The sequence below is a fragment of the Bos taurus genome, chromosome 5 (assembly GCF_002263795.3).
Source record: "Bos taurus isolate L1 Dominette 01449 registration number 42190680 breed Hereford chromosome 5, ARS-UCD2.0, whole genome shotgun sequence".
NCBI classification, from domain to species: Eukaryota; Metazoa; Chordata; class Mammalia; order Artiodactyla; family Bovidae; genus Bos; species Bos taurus.
The window spans coordinates 84063435-84077701 of NC_037332.1; the positions used below are offsets into that span (position 1 = coordinate 84063435).

General features: G+C 41.8%; 1 protein-coding gene across 6 annotated transcripts in view; it reads left to right on the top strand.

The window, feature by feature from the left end:
• The window catches only part of LMNTD1 (lamin tail domain containing 1), a 489613-nt gene that overhangs the window by 57831 nt on the left and 417515 nt on the right, over positions 1–14267 (top strand). The window contains exon 1 of one of the 6 annotated variants that reach the window (XM_059887036.1): positions 10190–10571. The exons of the other annotated variants lie outside the window; for them this stretch is intronic. The gene's annotated coding sequence lies outside the window, so the exon portion shown is untranslated. Of the gene's footprint in view, positions 1–10189; positions 10572–14267 lie in introns of those variants that run through there. 6 annotated transcript variants of the gene reach the window in all.

A 14267-nucleotide genomic window follows, 5' to 3' on the forward strand; every position in this document is an offset into this window, starting at 1 on the left:
TTTCTTGTTACAGGTTCTATACCTCTTCAGCCACCAATTCAGAAATCTTGAATGATAGTTAACTATTTCTTCTCCCTGATCTCACATAAGTATTCTCATGGTGATAGCTTACGGTGAATGGTGTCAGATTTGTGACCTCCGAAGAAGAGAATTTAGCTTTGGGACCAGAGATGAGGCTTGATTCCTTAGAGCTTTTGTGTAGCATGGTTATATTACAGTGAAAAAGCAACAGAGAAAGCTTCCGACATAGACATCAGAAGGGGGCAGAGAGTGCCCCACTTGCTAGTCTTATCAAGGCCTTATATAATTTTTCAGTTGGTTACGAACAATAGAAAGGTCTTACCAGACCAGCTCCCACAACATCCTAAGATAACGGGATTAGTCTGAAGGTTGCTGTAAAAAAGGAGAAATATGTCCTCAGTTCAGTCCCTCAGTCGTGTCCAACTCTTTGAGACCCCATGGACTTCACAGCACGCCAGGCTTCCCTGTCCATCACCAACTCCTGGAGCTTGCTCAAACTCGTGTCCATCGAGTCAGTGATAGCATCCAAACCTCTCATGCTCTGTGGTCCCCTTCTCTTCCTGCCTTCATTCTTTCCCAGCATCAGGATCTTTTCCAATGAGTCAGTTCTTTGCATCAGGTCCCCAAAGAATTGGGAGTTTCAGCTTCAGCATCAGTCCTTTCAATGAATATTCAGGACTGATTTCCTTTAGGATGGACTGGTTTGATCTCCTTGCAGCCTAAGGGACTCTCAAGAGTCTTCTCCAACACCACACTTTGAAAGCATCAATTCTCCATCATTACTTATAAAAGGTTCAAATTCTTTAACACAGCAAAGCCCTCGGTAATGGGAACTCACTCTTACCTTCCTAGTGTCATCTCTTGCCTCCACCATTCTCCTGCAGTCAGCCACACCAAACATTCATTTCAGCAAATGTAGCCCTCTTTTACATTGTACCATGCTGTCCCTTCCTTCCCCAGGTGGCACAGAGGTAAAGAATCTGCCGGCTATTGCAGGAGATGCAAGAGACGTGGATTCGATCCCTGGGTTTGGAAGACCCCCTGGAGGAGGAAATGGCAGACCATTCCAGTATTCTTGCCTGGGAAATACATGGTCAGAGGACTCTGGCAGGCTGCGGCCCATAGGGTCGCAAAAGAGTTGAACATGACTGAGCATGCACTCATGCTTGCTGCCCCACAGATGTTCTGTTTTCTGCTGATCACCTGCTGGGCTTCAGCTGATTCACCGACTTCCTGACCTCTAAGCAAAGTCAGGGGCTTTCTCCTCCCTCTTCCCCTGGTTCTTCAATCATACTTCTATCACCACTGTCATCACAGTTTACTGTGGCTGTTCATGTTTCTGTCTCCTGCATTAGATTATGAGTCCCTTGAAGGCAGGGCGCAGATCTCAAGATGAAATATCTTCCTAGTGTCTGACAGATATTAGTTATCTGGGAAATGTTAAGGAAAAAAGCAACCTTCTTACACTGGGGCCTCTGTAGTTCCCATCTTTCACTCATTTCCCTTCATCCTTCTTGAATGAATTTTCAATACCATGTAACTATCCCCACCCTTTACTTCCCATTCACCTTTCCAACTTGGGGTACTCAATTCAGTTCTACCATCTCTGCTTCCAACAGGCAGTCTTGGAAAAGTCAGTGTTCCTGGCATATTGCCAGACTCCATACACACTTTGCAGTACTTGACTTACCTGATTTACCCCATGCCTTTAACACAGGAGCTACTCTCTTTATTGCAAACCAAGCATTCTCTCCCTCTCTGTCTGACACTGGGCACTCCTCTGCCATCTCTACTTCTTTGTCCTCCTTTGTAAATTCTTCTCTGCTTGCCCTTCTTCAAGGTTTGATCCTTAGTCCACCTCTATCCTTTTTTTCCCTATGCTCGGTGTAGAAAATGTTCATGGTGTCATTTCAGCTCTGCAGGTTTAGTTTTGCTTTGCCATGTGGGATTTTAGTTCCTCAAGGGATCAAACCCCCTTCATCGGAAGCTCAGAGTCTTAATCACTGGACCACCAGGGAAGTCCCCCGTGCTTGTGCTAAGTTGCTTCAGTTGTGTCCGACTTCTTGAGACCCTGTGGACTCTAGCCCACCAGTCCCCTCTGTCCATGGGATTCTCCAGGCAAGAATACTGGAGTGAGATGCCATTTCTTCTTCCAGGGGCTCTTCCCAGGGATCGAACCTATGTCTCATGTCTCCTGCCTTGGCAGGTAGGTTCTTTACCACCAGCACCACCTGGGAAGCCCGAGGAAATCCCCTCGCTCTGCAGTTTTCACTACACTGACTTTCTAATATGTCTCCCAACTACATCCAGCCCCTACCTCTCATCTGCACTTCAGACTTGAATATCCACCTGAAATAGGAGGGCAGCAGGGTAGCAGCCATACACAACCTTTAAAAGAATGACATAGCCCAAGGACACAACATAAGCTGATTAGAACCAAATAGGCCCAAGATGGCAGACAAGTCAACTTCTACTAGACCTTGAGCCTCAGTATACGCTCGCTTATTGCTTACTGTAACACATCAGCAAGCTAAATGACACACCCACAGGCTTCATGACAGTTCCAAACCAAGCATCAGAGGCCAAAAGGTGGGTGGTGGCCCAATTCCTGGAGGTCCCCTAGCCCTTGCCCAAAATAGCTGGAATATTCCTCCTACTCATTAGCCTATGAAATTACCCAGCCATATAAGAACTGACAACTCAACATCATGGTGCTGTTCTCGCCTTATGAGACGGCTCCCACTCAGTCTGTAGAGTGTGTTTCTCTCTAAATGAATCTATTTCTTACCTAACACTTTGTCTCACTGAATGCTTTCTGCAGTGAGACATCAGGAACCTGAGCGTTGTTGTTCAGTCACTCAGTTGTGTACAACTCTCTGCAACCCCATGGACTGCAGCATGTCAGGCTTCCCTGTCCTTCAGAATCTCCCGGAGGTTGCTCAAACTCACATCCATTGAGTCGGTGATGCCATCCAACCATCTCATCCTCTGTCACCCGCTTCTCCTCCTGCCCGCAGTCTTTCCCAGCATCAGGCTCTTTTCCAATGAGTCAGCTCTTCACATCAGATGGCCGAAATATTGGAGCTTTAGCTTTAGCATCAGTCCTTCCAGTGAATATCCAGAATTGATTTCCTTTAGCATTGACTGGTTTGATCTCCTTGCTGTCCAAGCGGCTCTCAGGAGTCTTCTCCAACACACAGTTTGAAAACATCAGTTCTTCAGTGCTCATCCTTCTTTATGGTCCAGCTCTCATATCCATACATGATTACTGGAAAAACCATAGTTTTGACTAAACAGATCTTTGTCAGCAAAGTGATGTCTCTGCTTTTTAATATGCTGTCTAGGTTTGTCGTAGGTTTTCTTCAAAGGAGCAAGCGTCTTAATTTCATGGCTGCAATCACTATCCACAGTGATTTTGGAGCCCAAGAAGATAAAACTTGTCACTGTTTCCACTTTTCCCCCCATCTATTTGCCATGAAGTGATGGGACCAGATGCCATGATTTTAGTTTTTTGAATGTTGAGTTTTAAGCCAGCTTTTTCACTCTCCTCTTTCACCTTCATCAAGAGGCTCTTTAGTTCCTCTTCTCTTTCTGCCATTAGAGTGATATCATCTGCATTTGTGATGTTGATATTTCTCCTGGCAATCTTGATTTTAGCTTGTGCTTCATCCAGCCCAACATTTCCCATGATATACTCTGCATATAAGTTAAATAAGCAGGGTGACAATATACAGCCTTGATGTACTCCTTTCCCAATTTTGAACCAGTCTTTTGTTCCATGTCCAGTTCTAACTGTTGCTTCTTGACCTTTGTATAGGTTTCTCAAGAGGCAGGTAATGTGGTCTGATATTCCCATCTCTTTAAGAATTTTCCACAGCTTGTTGTGATCTACATAGTCAAAGGCTTTAATGTAGTCAATGAGCAGAGGTAGATGTTTTTCTGGAATTTTATTAGTTTCTCTATGATCCAATGGATATTGGCAATTTGATCTCTGGTTCCTCTGCCTTTTCTAAATCCAAGTTGTACATGTGGAATGTCTTGGTTCATGTAGTGCTGAATCCTAGCCTGAAGGATTTGGAGCAGTACCTTGCTAACATGAGAAATGAGCACAGTTGTACTGTAGTTTGGGCATTCTTTGGCATTGCCCTTCTTTGGGATTGGAATGCAGACTGACCTTTTTCCAGTCCTGCGGCCACTGCTGAGTTTTCCAAATCAGCTGACATACTGAGTGTGGCACTAAAGAGCATCATCTTTTAGGATTTGAAATAGAAAGAAAGAAAGTGAAGTCGCTCAGTTGTGTCCGACTCTTGGCGACCCCATGGGCTGTCGCCTACCAGGCTCTTCTGTCCGTGAGATTTTCCAGGCAAGAATACTGGAGTGGGTTGTCATTTCCTTCTCCAGGGGATCTTCCTGACCCAGGGATTAAACCCAGGTCTCCTGCATTGTAGGCAGACACTATACCGTCTGAGCCACCAGGGAAGTCAAAAAAAAAAAAGAAAGAACATGAGTTCAAGATGTAATCTACGTTTCTAAGTTGCATGATTTCACAACTGCCCACAGGACATATATATATACGTTGCATAACTCCCTTAATCACCAGTGCTAACCTGCATGAAACATCTGCCCTCTAGCCTTCCTCATCACTGTGCACCCCTCCCCCTCCACACCAAAGGCTCCTTCTGGATTCATCCTGTGAGTCAGCAGAACCACCAAGCAATCAGTCAGCTTCCAGCCATCTGTGCTTTCTCTCGCCTCCCTCCTCCGCAGCTAATTCTTGAGTTCTCAGTATGGCATGTACCCTAAGCCCTCCCCTATGAGGAGCACAGATGTTGTGCTCCCCTTTGTTGTGAAGCACAGACCCCACCTTGTCCTTCCTTATTTTAAGCTGTTGAATGGTTTTCTGTCCTCTAAACTTAAGCAGACATTCTTGAGGAGAGCTCAGCAGGCTCACCTTGACCTGGCCCCAGCTCCTTCTCCACTTCACCTCCAGGCACTCCCTGCTTTGCCTGTTTATGCTCTAGTAACCTTGAACTACTTGTAGTTCCACCTTACCTCTTTGTTTTGTTTGTGGTAATCTGTCTGCCTAGAAAGCTCTTTAACTCTTCCTCGCCCTGATGATCTTAATCTTAACTCAAATCTTCTTTCAGGACGTTGTCTCCACCTCTCCAGGCTGGACCACTTTCTCTTGTATGCTCGTGCCTGACATTTTTCCTCAGCTTGTATCACTTTATGCCAGAGATTGTCTTCCTCTGTTACCATTCAGCTCTTATCACTTCATACTGAGACTGTCTTTCTGTGTTACTGTTTCCCTCAGGGAAAGACTAGGGACTCTGGAATTATTCTGCTTGGGCTCCAACCCTGTGCCACACCTTATTATTAATAGCTGAGTGACCTTGGAAAAGTTTACTAAACTCCAAGTTTGAGTCTCCTCAACTAGCAAAACAGAAATCAAAATAGAAACTAATTTACAAAGTTGTTAGAAAATTAAACACAGATGCACAGAGCCTGCCTCAAGGCAAACGCTCAGTAAATGTTTTATAACATGATTATCATTCTTCCGAACTTTGCCTTATCTGTTCTTATCACCAGATCTAAGCAGTGCTTGGCATATTGCAGGTACTCACCCTATAGTTTTTGAATTGAATGAAGTTAAATGAATTAATGAATGAACTGGAGAATATTTATGCATGGTGTCACATTAAGAACGTACAAACGGGCCAGACAGAACAAAGCTCAGGTAATAAGTGCCAATTTATCAGTTTTGCAGGTTAAGTAACAACATTCTATGGTAGAAAGAGGCTGATATTTAGGTATTTAGTGCCCTGGTGGAGAACTGCTCCAATCACCCTTCAGGGTGGGAGCATTCACTCCTCCATGGCTGGGAATGTAGTGCTTACTTCTCACAGCTGAGTGAGTAGCCTTCTCTGGTCACTGCTCTGGGCCAGAAACAGCCACTTTATTCAAGTGTAGCCCCTGCCTACATCTAAATACTGGTTGGCAAGAGGGACCTTGCTTCAACTCGGCACAGCTTTGCAGGGCCATCCCAGCTGTAGGACTGGGTGAGGCTCTGTTGGGACTTCATTACAGCTCAACTGCTCCCTCTGCCCGATCCTCCTTCCTTAACATTTGTACAAATATTAACCCCAAGAACATACCTTGTAACACTCAATGCATAGTCTTCTGTTTTAGGGTCTGTTTCCAGGAGAATTTAATCTGCAACATTTTGTGAACCATAAGAGTTTGGTGAATTACTTGTGTTGTTTTTGTTGATTGTACTGCCCTGTTTGCAGGATCTTAGTTCCCTGATCAGGGGTTGAACTGGGGCCCATGGCACTGAAAGTGCCCTCATCCTAACCACTGGACTGCCAAGGAAGTCCTGCTTTTAGGCACAATGTATATGACAAGTATAGGAAGTGACTCACAGTACGGCTGACACCAAAATGGAAGACATGATGATGATGATTTTTGGGGGTGTTAGAATTTAGACGGGGGTGCCAAGATAGAAGTGACTGGTCATGCCGGTTCTAATCCCAGCTCTTGCCATACTTTGGCTAAGGCAGGTGGTAAGTCCTTGAGGCTATGTGCCGTCTTGAATGTATTTTTTGTCACTTGCGTTCCACTGGGAAATGCAAGAGTGGAAAGTAAAAACAAAAGTCCCTGAGGTTCCTGCCCATGGCACGCTCCTGGGGAAACTGGTCAACCCAGTGTTGTGACCTTGTAGCCCCTGGCAGGCGGTGATTGAGTCAAGTGGCGGGCTGCACTTTTATTCCTTAAAAAAGGGGTGGTAACATTAGAAACAATGTGTTACCTGTCCATATTATGTTAGAATTTTACTTTAGAAGTATTTGTGGTAGAGAAAAACTCACTACATAACTAAATCGAAGAGGTTTTAGTTATTAAGCTTACCACAAGGGTCTTGCTCAGCATAAAATAATTCTTAGCATGCATGACCAGGGCAGGTTGATTTTTGTTTTTTTTTTTTCAAATTATAGGGTATATTATAGATTTTTGTATGAATTACAAGGGAAACAGGTATACATTTAACTGCACATAATACACACACATAAAAAATTAAATAGTACAGAATTATACAAAGTAAAAGCCTTCTCAGGTGGCACAGTGGTAAAGAATATGCCTCCCAGTGAAGGAGATGCAAGAGACATGGGTTCAGTTTCTGGGTCAGGAAGATTTTCTGAAGTAGGAAATGGTAACCCACTCCAGTATTCTTACCTGAGAAATCCTATGGACAGAGGAGCCTGGCAGGCAACAGTCCATGGGGTCGCAAAGAGTCTGACACAACTGAGCTACTGAGCAAGGCACGGCATACGAATTAAGAAGTGGAAGTCCTCCCCCAACCAATTCACCACTATATCACTCCTCAGAAGTAGTCACCATTAGAAATATGATGTGCATCTGGGAGAATGTATCTCTTGTATATTTATAATATGTAATGAAGTATCTCTCATATATTTATATATTTATAATGTAATATTTATAATTTATAATAACAAGTATATTTATATTTATGGTGAAAATATATAACCATGGATAATGAATCTAAAAGTTAAATTTCTTAAGCTAATAAAGGTAGATATGAAAACCTCTACTCTCTCCATCATCCTTCTGTTCAGTTGAATCTCCTGAATATATAACATTGCTAGAATATTGCCATTTTTCTTTTTCCTTCTTTCCCAAAACATCCCATGAGAACACTGATGGGCCCGTGTGCTTCTTTGGAAGTTCAGCTTCTTTTGAAAATGGTGACATTATCTCATCACACTTCAACCTTGTTAGGAGGACTCCTTCTTTCTCCCGCTTTTTATTTCTTGAGTCCCCATGTTCATGCTGCATTGAGCGAGATTTGCTGCTTTCATCAGTTCATATCACTTTCGGCTCAATAACAACAGAAAACTAGAAAGTTTCAGCTTCTTACCACATTGCTAGTATTTCTCTTTCAGACGGTGGGTACCTCTGACTTGTTCTCTCTCCTGTCCCCAAAACCAACTGCATTTCCAGCAAAAGGCCTCAGTCATTCCTGCAGAAATCATTAAGAGAGAACTCCAAATCTTCAGGCCCATAAACCATGACATGCACTCCCATTGAAAATAATACCAATTTCCTTGGAAAATTTTAAGACAAAAAGTTTGAACATAAAAGATTAGAAATCATCCAGTTTCATTTCACTGAAGATGTATTTTTAACAGCACAGCAGAATGACCTGATATGCAAACATTAAATATGTCAGAGCTATGAGTGACTTAGAACCAAGTGCATTTAGAGACCAGAATATGGACAGGTACGTTTGGATAAATAGATTCAAAGATTTGATGAAAGACCTGGACCAAGTCCTTTGTTTTAAGAGAGAAGATGTTACTGCTGCATTTGAACATTTGCAGCAAACTGGGCAGAAACTAACTGATCTAAAATTGTGCCAGTTAAGTGAAGAAATTTTTTTAAAAAGGAAGGGGCTGTTAGCCAAAGTTGGAATTTTTAAAAAAGGAAGTATAAATCTAGATTTTTCAGGTTTAAATGAAAACATGTGGTCCTTAATTATAGACAGCTACTGTTTTTCTTAAATAAACAAAGGGCTAATTTATATATGTGTTTTCTTTATCATAAGAAGTAGATAGAAATAGATACCAAATTGCTATCTCTGCAGCCCTAACTGCAAATAGGATATGTTTTTTAGATTCTTACCGGCCATTTGCAAGTCTTTAAATCCTTGCTTTGGAATTAGCCTTGTCATTAAAACTCCTCCTTTAGAATGAAAGGGACCTCCCTTCAAAGAAGAGCATCCTGTGGAGTGATGAAAGGCCTGTGCTATGTAATGTCCACCAGCAATGAAGGGATGCAACTATGATAAGAATTTAAATGTAAAATGAATCTGTGAAAGCAATTGTGAAAAACATAAACATACTGAAAACTTAATGTACATTATGGTAGAATTCTTTAGAGGGAAAAATAAAAAGCTACAACAAGTCAGAGAATCAGTCATGAAATCATTTCTCTGAGACAGTAGAACTGATAGACAGGCATGGAAACCGTCTTTTACATTATCCATTTTATAGGCCTAGAACTTTGATCTTAACGTAGTCATCCTTCTTAGAACAAAAAAGATGGTCCAGGAGGTGGGTAGTCATCTTCAGAATACAGAAAGACTACAGATCTTTCAATTGCCATCGTGGTTTTGTACCAGACACCATTTAAATTTTTTTCTTAAGTTCAGTTCAGTGCAGTTCAGTCGCTCAGTCATGTCCAACTCTTCATGACCCCATGAATCGCAGCACGCCAGGCCTCCCTGTCCATCACCAACTCCCGGAGTTCACTCAAACTCACATCCATCGAGTCAGTGATGCCATCCAGCCATCTCATCCTCTGTCGTCCCCTTCTCCTCTTGCCCCCAATCCCTCCCAGCATCAGAGTCTTTTCCAATGAGTCAACTCTTTGCATGAGGTGGCCAAAGTACTGGAGTTTCAGCTTTAGCATCATTCCTTCCAAAGAAATCCCAGGGCTGATCTCCTTCAGAATGGACTGGTTGGATCTCCTTGCAATCCAAGGGACTCTCAAGAGTCTTCTCCAACACCACAGTTCAAAAGCATCAATTTTTCGGCGCTTAGCCTTCTTCACAGTCCAACTCTCACATCCATACATGACCACAGGAAAAACCATAGCCTTGACTAGACAGACCTTTGTTGGCAAAGTAATGTCTCTGCTTTTGAATATGCTATCTAGGTTGGTCATAACTTTCCTTCCAAGGAGTAAGCGTCTTTTAATTTCATGGCTGCAGTCACCATCTGCAGTGATTTTGGAGCCCAGAAAAATAAAGTCTGACACAGTTTCCACTGTTTCCCCGTCTATTTCCCATGAAGTGATGGGACCGGATGCCATGATCTTTGTTTTCTGAATGTTGAGCTTTAAGCCAACTTTTTCACTCTCCACTTTCACTTTCATCAAGAGGCTTTTGAGTTCCTCTTCACTTTCTGCCATAAGGGTGGTGTCATCCGCATATCTGAGGTTATTGATACTTCTCCCGGCAATCTTGATTCCAGCTTGTGCTTCTTCCAGTCCAGCGTTTCTCATGATGTACTCTGCATATAAGTTAAATAAGCAGGGTGACAATATACAGCCTTGATGTACTCCTTTTCCTATTTGGAACCAGTCTGTTGTTCCATGTCCAGTTCTAACTGTTGCTTCCTGACCTGCATACAGATTTCTCAAGAGGCAGGTCAGGTGGTTTGGTATTCTTAGTCTGTTATAATAAGCATACCTGAGCCAGTCAAGCACAGACCTTCACACAACAAATGTTTTGAATGCAGTGGCTATTAGACAGACCTTGGCTGTTATTTACTCAGACCTAATGCAGTTCACCATGCCTAGGTAAATAGAAGACATTGCCCCTGCAACTATCAGCACAGCCGGTGCCCAGGACAACATACAACAAATCCTATTGCAGGGATCTAAGCCTGAGGTTGGTGATTTTACACTGAGAGTCTCTTGAATCTTCCTGGCACTCATGAGGTTAAATCCTAGAACATCTAAGAAGAAAGAAAGTAAGTACTTCTAACACAATGCTGGAAAGGGGATAATAAGTTCTTCAACATTAACACCATAGTCTGATGCAAATGAATTTAATCTCCTTTAATCTCCTTGGTATTCAGGGAGAAATGAAAGCCAGTGGATTAAATATGCAAGTCTTCTTTTGTTGCCAGTATTGCAAATATGGCAATAATCTTGAATCATCAACATTATTGGAAAGCTACTTCTTAGCTATCTTGAACATATTTCTCTATTGAACATTTGTACACTTGGAATTTTGATAATGAGCCCATTAATTAATTTTAAAGATCCTGAATGTTTTCCTTCATAAAATTTTGATTTTTGGAAATAGACAAAGAAGTTTTGTGTGTATGTTACTACTCCAGTATCTTTTGAAATAGATAAGCTGTTTTACTTTTGCCATAAGTGTATTGAAAGCTTTTTTTGTGCTATCTTAAAAAGATCTGCTAACCATAAGGTTTTTGTGCAAAAGCAAAAGAGATTAGGAATTTTTAGACTTTCTGTCTAATACCAAAGTAGTCACAAGATGATGAAAAATATGTTCTCATAGTAAATATTTTCTGTTATACTTTATAGCCAAATGTTTCAATAAGATATTTCAAACTCTGGAATCACTCCCACTCATATGAAGTTTAAATATGTATTTCTCAAGTCATTAATTCATTAACACATTGGTGAAAGTGTATTTATAGAGCTCAGTGCATTACACTTTCTGCTGACAGTAAGAAAAGAATTCAGAAAAAGATGAGCTGATTTTGTAAACTGGTTGTCATGACAAGTTATGGATATGTACTTAGTCTAGGGCTCTTTCTTTGAATTAGGGAGGAGGTTAATTTTGGTTTTGTAATGGGCTTCCCTGGTGGCTCAGATGGTAAAGAATCTGCCTGCCAATGCAGGAGACTTGAGATCTATCCCTGGGTCGGGAAGATCCTCTGGAGAAGGGAATCGCCATTCTTGCCTGGAGAATTCCATGGACAGAGGAGCCTGGCGGGCTACAGTCCATGGGGTCACAAAGGTTGGACACAACTAAACAACTAACACACACACATACACACACACACATTGGTGCTTGAAGTGAAAGCAGAATGCCTCTTTTCTACCACCATATTAAAAAAAAAATCAGTATCTTTTAGAGATTATATTATCTGGAAAGGTCAATGGAAAGCTGAAAGAGAAGATTTTTCATTAGTGTGTGTATAAATCTCATACCCAATAAAATATTCAATGTGGAAATATTTGAGCCAAGTTTCATTAGACATTACATTCCTTGCTTGGAATGCATGGCACAGTGCTCAGTCTGCCAGCCACCTTGTGCATGGGTTGATTTGGGCTTGCATGGATTATCTAGAAGCCTCAGAAGACCAACACTCACCTCTACCTAAAACACTGCCTTGCCTGGAATTATTTTATTTGCATCAGTGAGACCATATGCAACTTTTAAAAACCTGGGATGCCAGCAATGGTCTCTTCTTCTCCCTACACTTCTTTATCTTTTCTTCTTTTCATTTTTTTAAAAAAACAGAAATCTCTAGAGCCATCAAGTAAATGGTAAACAGTCTCCACCATTTATTAATTCCTTTGGTGTTACCAGCAATGGATTTGGGGTTCTAAAAGGCTTGATGGCAGGAACTTCCCTGGTAGCCCAGTGGTAAAGAATCTGCCTTGCAATGCAGGAGACCACACCATGGATTCCATCCCTGGTCATGGAACTGATATCCCACACGCCTCAGAGCAACTAAGCTTATACGCCACAACTCCACAGCTACTGAAGCCAGTATGCTCTGGAGCCCCCCTGCCACAGAGAGTCCACGTGCCACATCAAAAGATCCTACATGCCTGACACAGCCAAATAAGTAAACGAGTTAAAAATAGTAAAAAACAACAACAAAAAGTCACGATGGCAGAGCCATCTGTGTGCTTTCCAAAGATGAATTCTCATCACACATTTCACATAAGATGGTCCTGAAAAATCTGGTGGTCGCGTTCTGCCCTTTCCTGCAACAATGTGACACCTTGTTCCATTTAGTTAACTAAAAGCTCGGCAATATTTTCTCTAGAGCTGATAGGATAGTGAGTGCCCTTACTAGGAAGCTTCCCCAGGAGTCAGAGTACTAAGGCCGTGCTGAGTCCACCCACTCAGCCCATATTCTCTGGTGTTTTCCAATACATTCCTCAAGTGTTTAGTGTTAAAAAATTGGACAGCTTTTTTTTTTTTTTTCCAGTTACTGATACCAAGAATCATTTGACTAGTCCAAAATGGTTTTGAGAATAAAAAGAAAACTAGATTTAGAGAGATATCAAACCTCTATAGGACATTTTATCAAATTCTTACCTCTTCTGGAAGGTCTTAAGTCTTAAAGAAGCAAATTCTAAAAGGGAAAAGCATGTGTAAAAAGGAAGGAGAAAGCCAATTTTCCCCATCATCAGTTTAGTTTATTTCAGTTCAGTTCAGCACATAGTTACTGAACATCCATAGGTGCTAGCATCAAATGAGATGCTGGAGATACCAAGAAGATGCAGTTTCTTCATCCAAGTAAATCAAGGTTTAATGGGTGAGACAGGAACATAAAATGGACACTTTCAAAAATATGGCAAAGATGATTACGGAGTTGTTCTCAGGGTGCTCTAGGACTCCAGAGGAGGATGCTGTGGTTAGTGCAGTGATGGGTAGATGGATGCTGTTGAATGATGATAATGCCTTAACTATGTTTAAAGTGTGAAAAGGAGATTGCAGGCTAAGGAAGATTAAAGTGGGGAAAGGGGAAAGAGGTGATTCTGGGAAGGTTAGAAGGCAATTCAGGAGAAAAGAATAACATGGACAAAGGTGAAAAGATGCAGAGTAGGATGTGCTTACTGGAGAGCTGTGAGTATCTATGAACCCTGAGTATATATTATGAAGAGGGGAATGGTAGAGGATGAGGCTGGAAGGACATTGACCACTCAGGTCATTGAGGGCTGTAATGAGAACATGAAGAATATGGAGAGAGTTGGGCCAAACCCTAAGAAGCAGTAACATTTAAAGGCTAGGCTGAAATTAGGACATGGAACAACAGACTGGTTCCAAATTGGGAAAAGAGTACATCAAGGCTGTATATTGTCACCCTGCTTATTTAACTTATATGCAGAGTACATCATGCGAAATGCCAGACTACATGAAGCACAAGCTGGAATCAAGATTGCTGGGAGAAATATCAATAACCTCAGATATGCAGATGACAGCACCCTTATGGCAGAAAGCAAAAAAGAACTGAAGAGCCTCTTGATGAAAGTAAAAGAGGAGAGTGAAAAAGTTGGCTTAAAACTCAACATTCAGAAAACTAAGATAATGGCATCCGGTCCCATCACTTCATGACAAATAGAAGGGAAACAATGGAAATGTTGACAGACTTTATCTTTGGGGGCTCTAAAATCACTGCAGATGGTGAGTGCAGCCATGAAATTAAAAGACACTTGCTCCTTGGAAGAAAAGCTATGACCAATCTAGACAGCATATTAAAAAGCACAGACATTACTTTGCTGACAAACGTCCTTCTAGTCAAAGCTAGGGTTTTTCCAGGAGTCATGTATGGATGTGAGAGTTGGACTATAACGAAAGCTGAGCTCCAAAGAATTGAAGCTTTTGAACTGTGGTGTTGAAGAAGACTCTTGAGAGTCCCTTGGACTGCAAAGAGATCAAACCAGTCGATCCT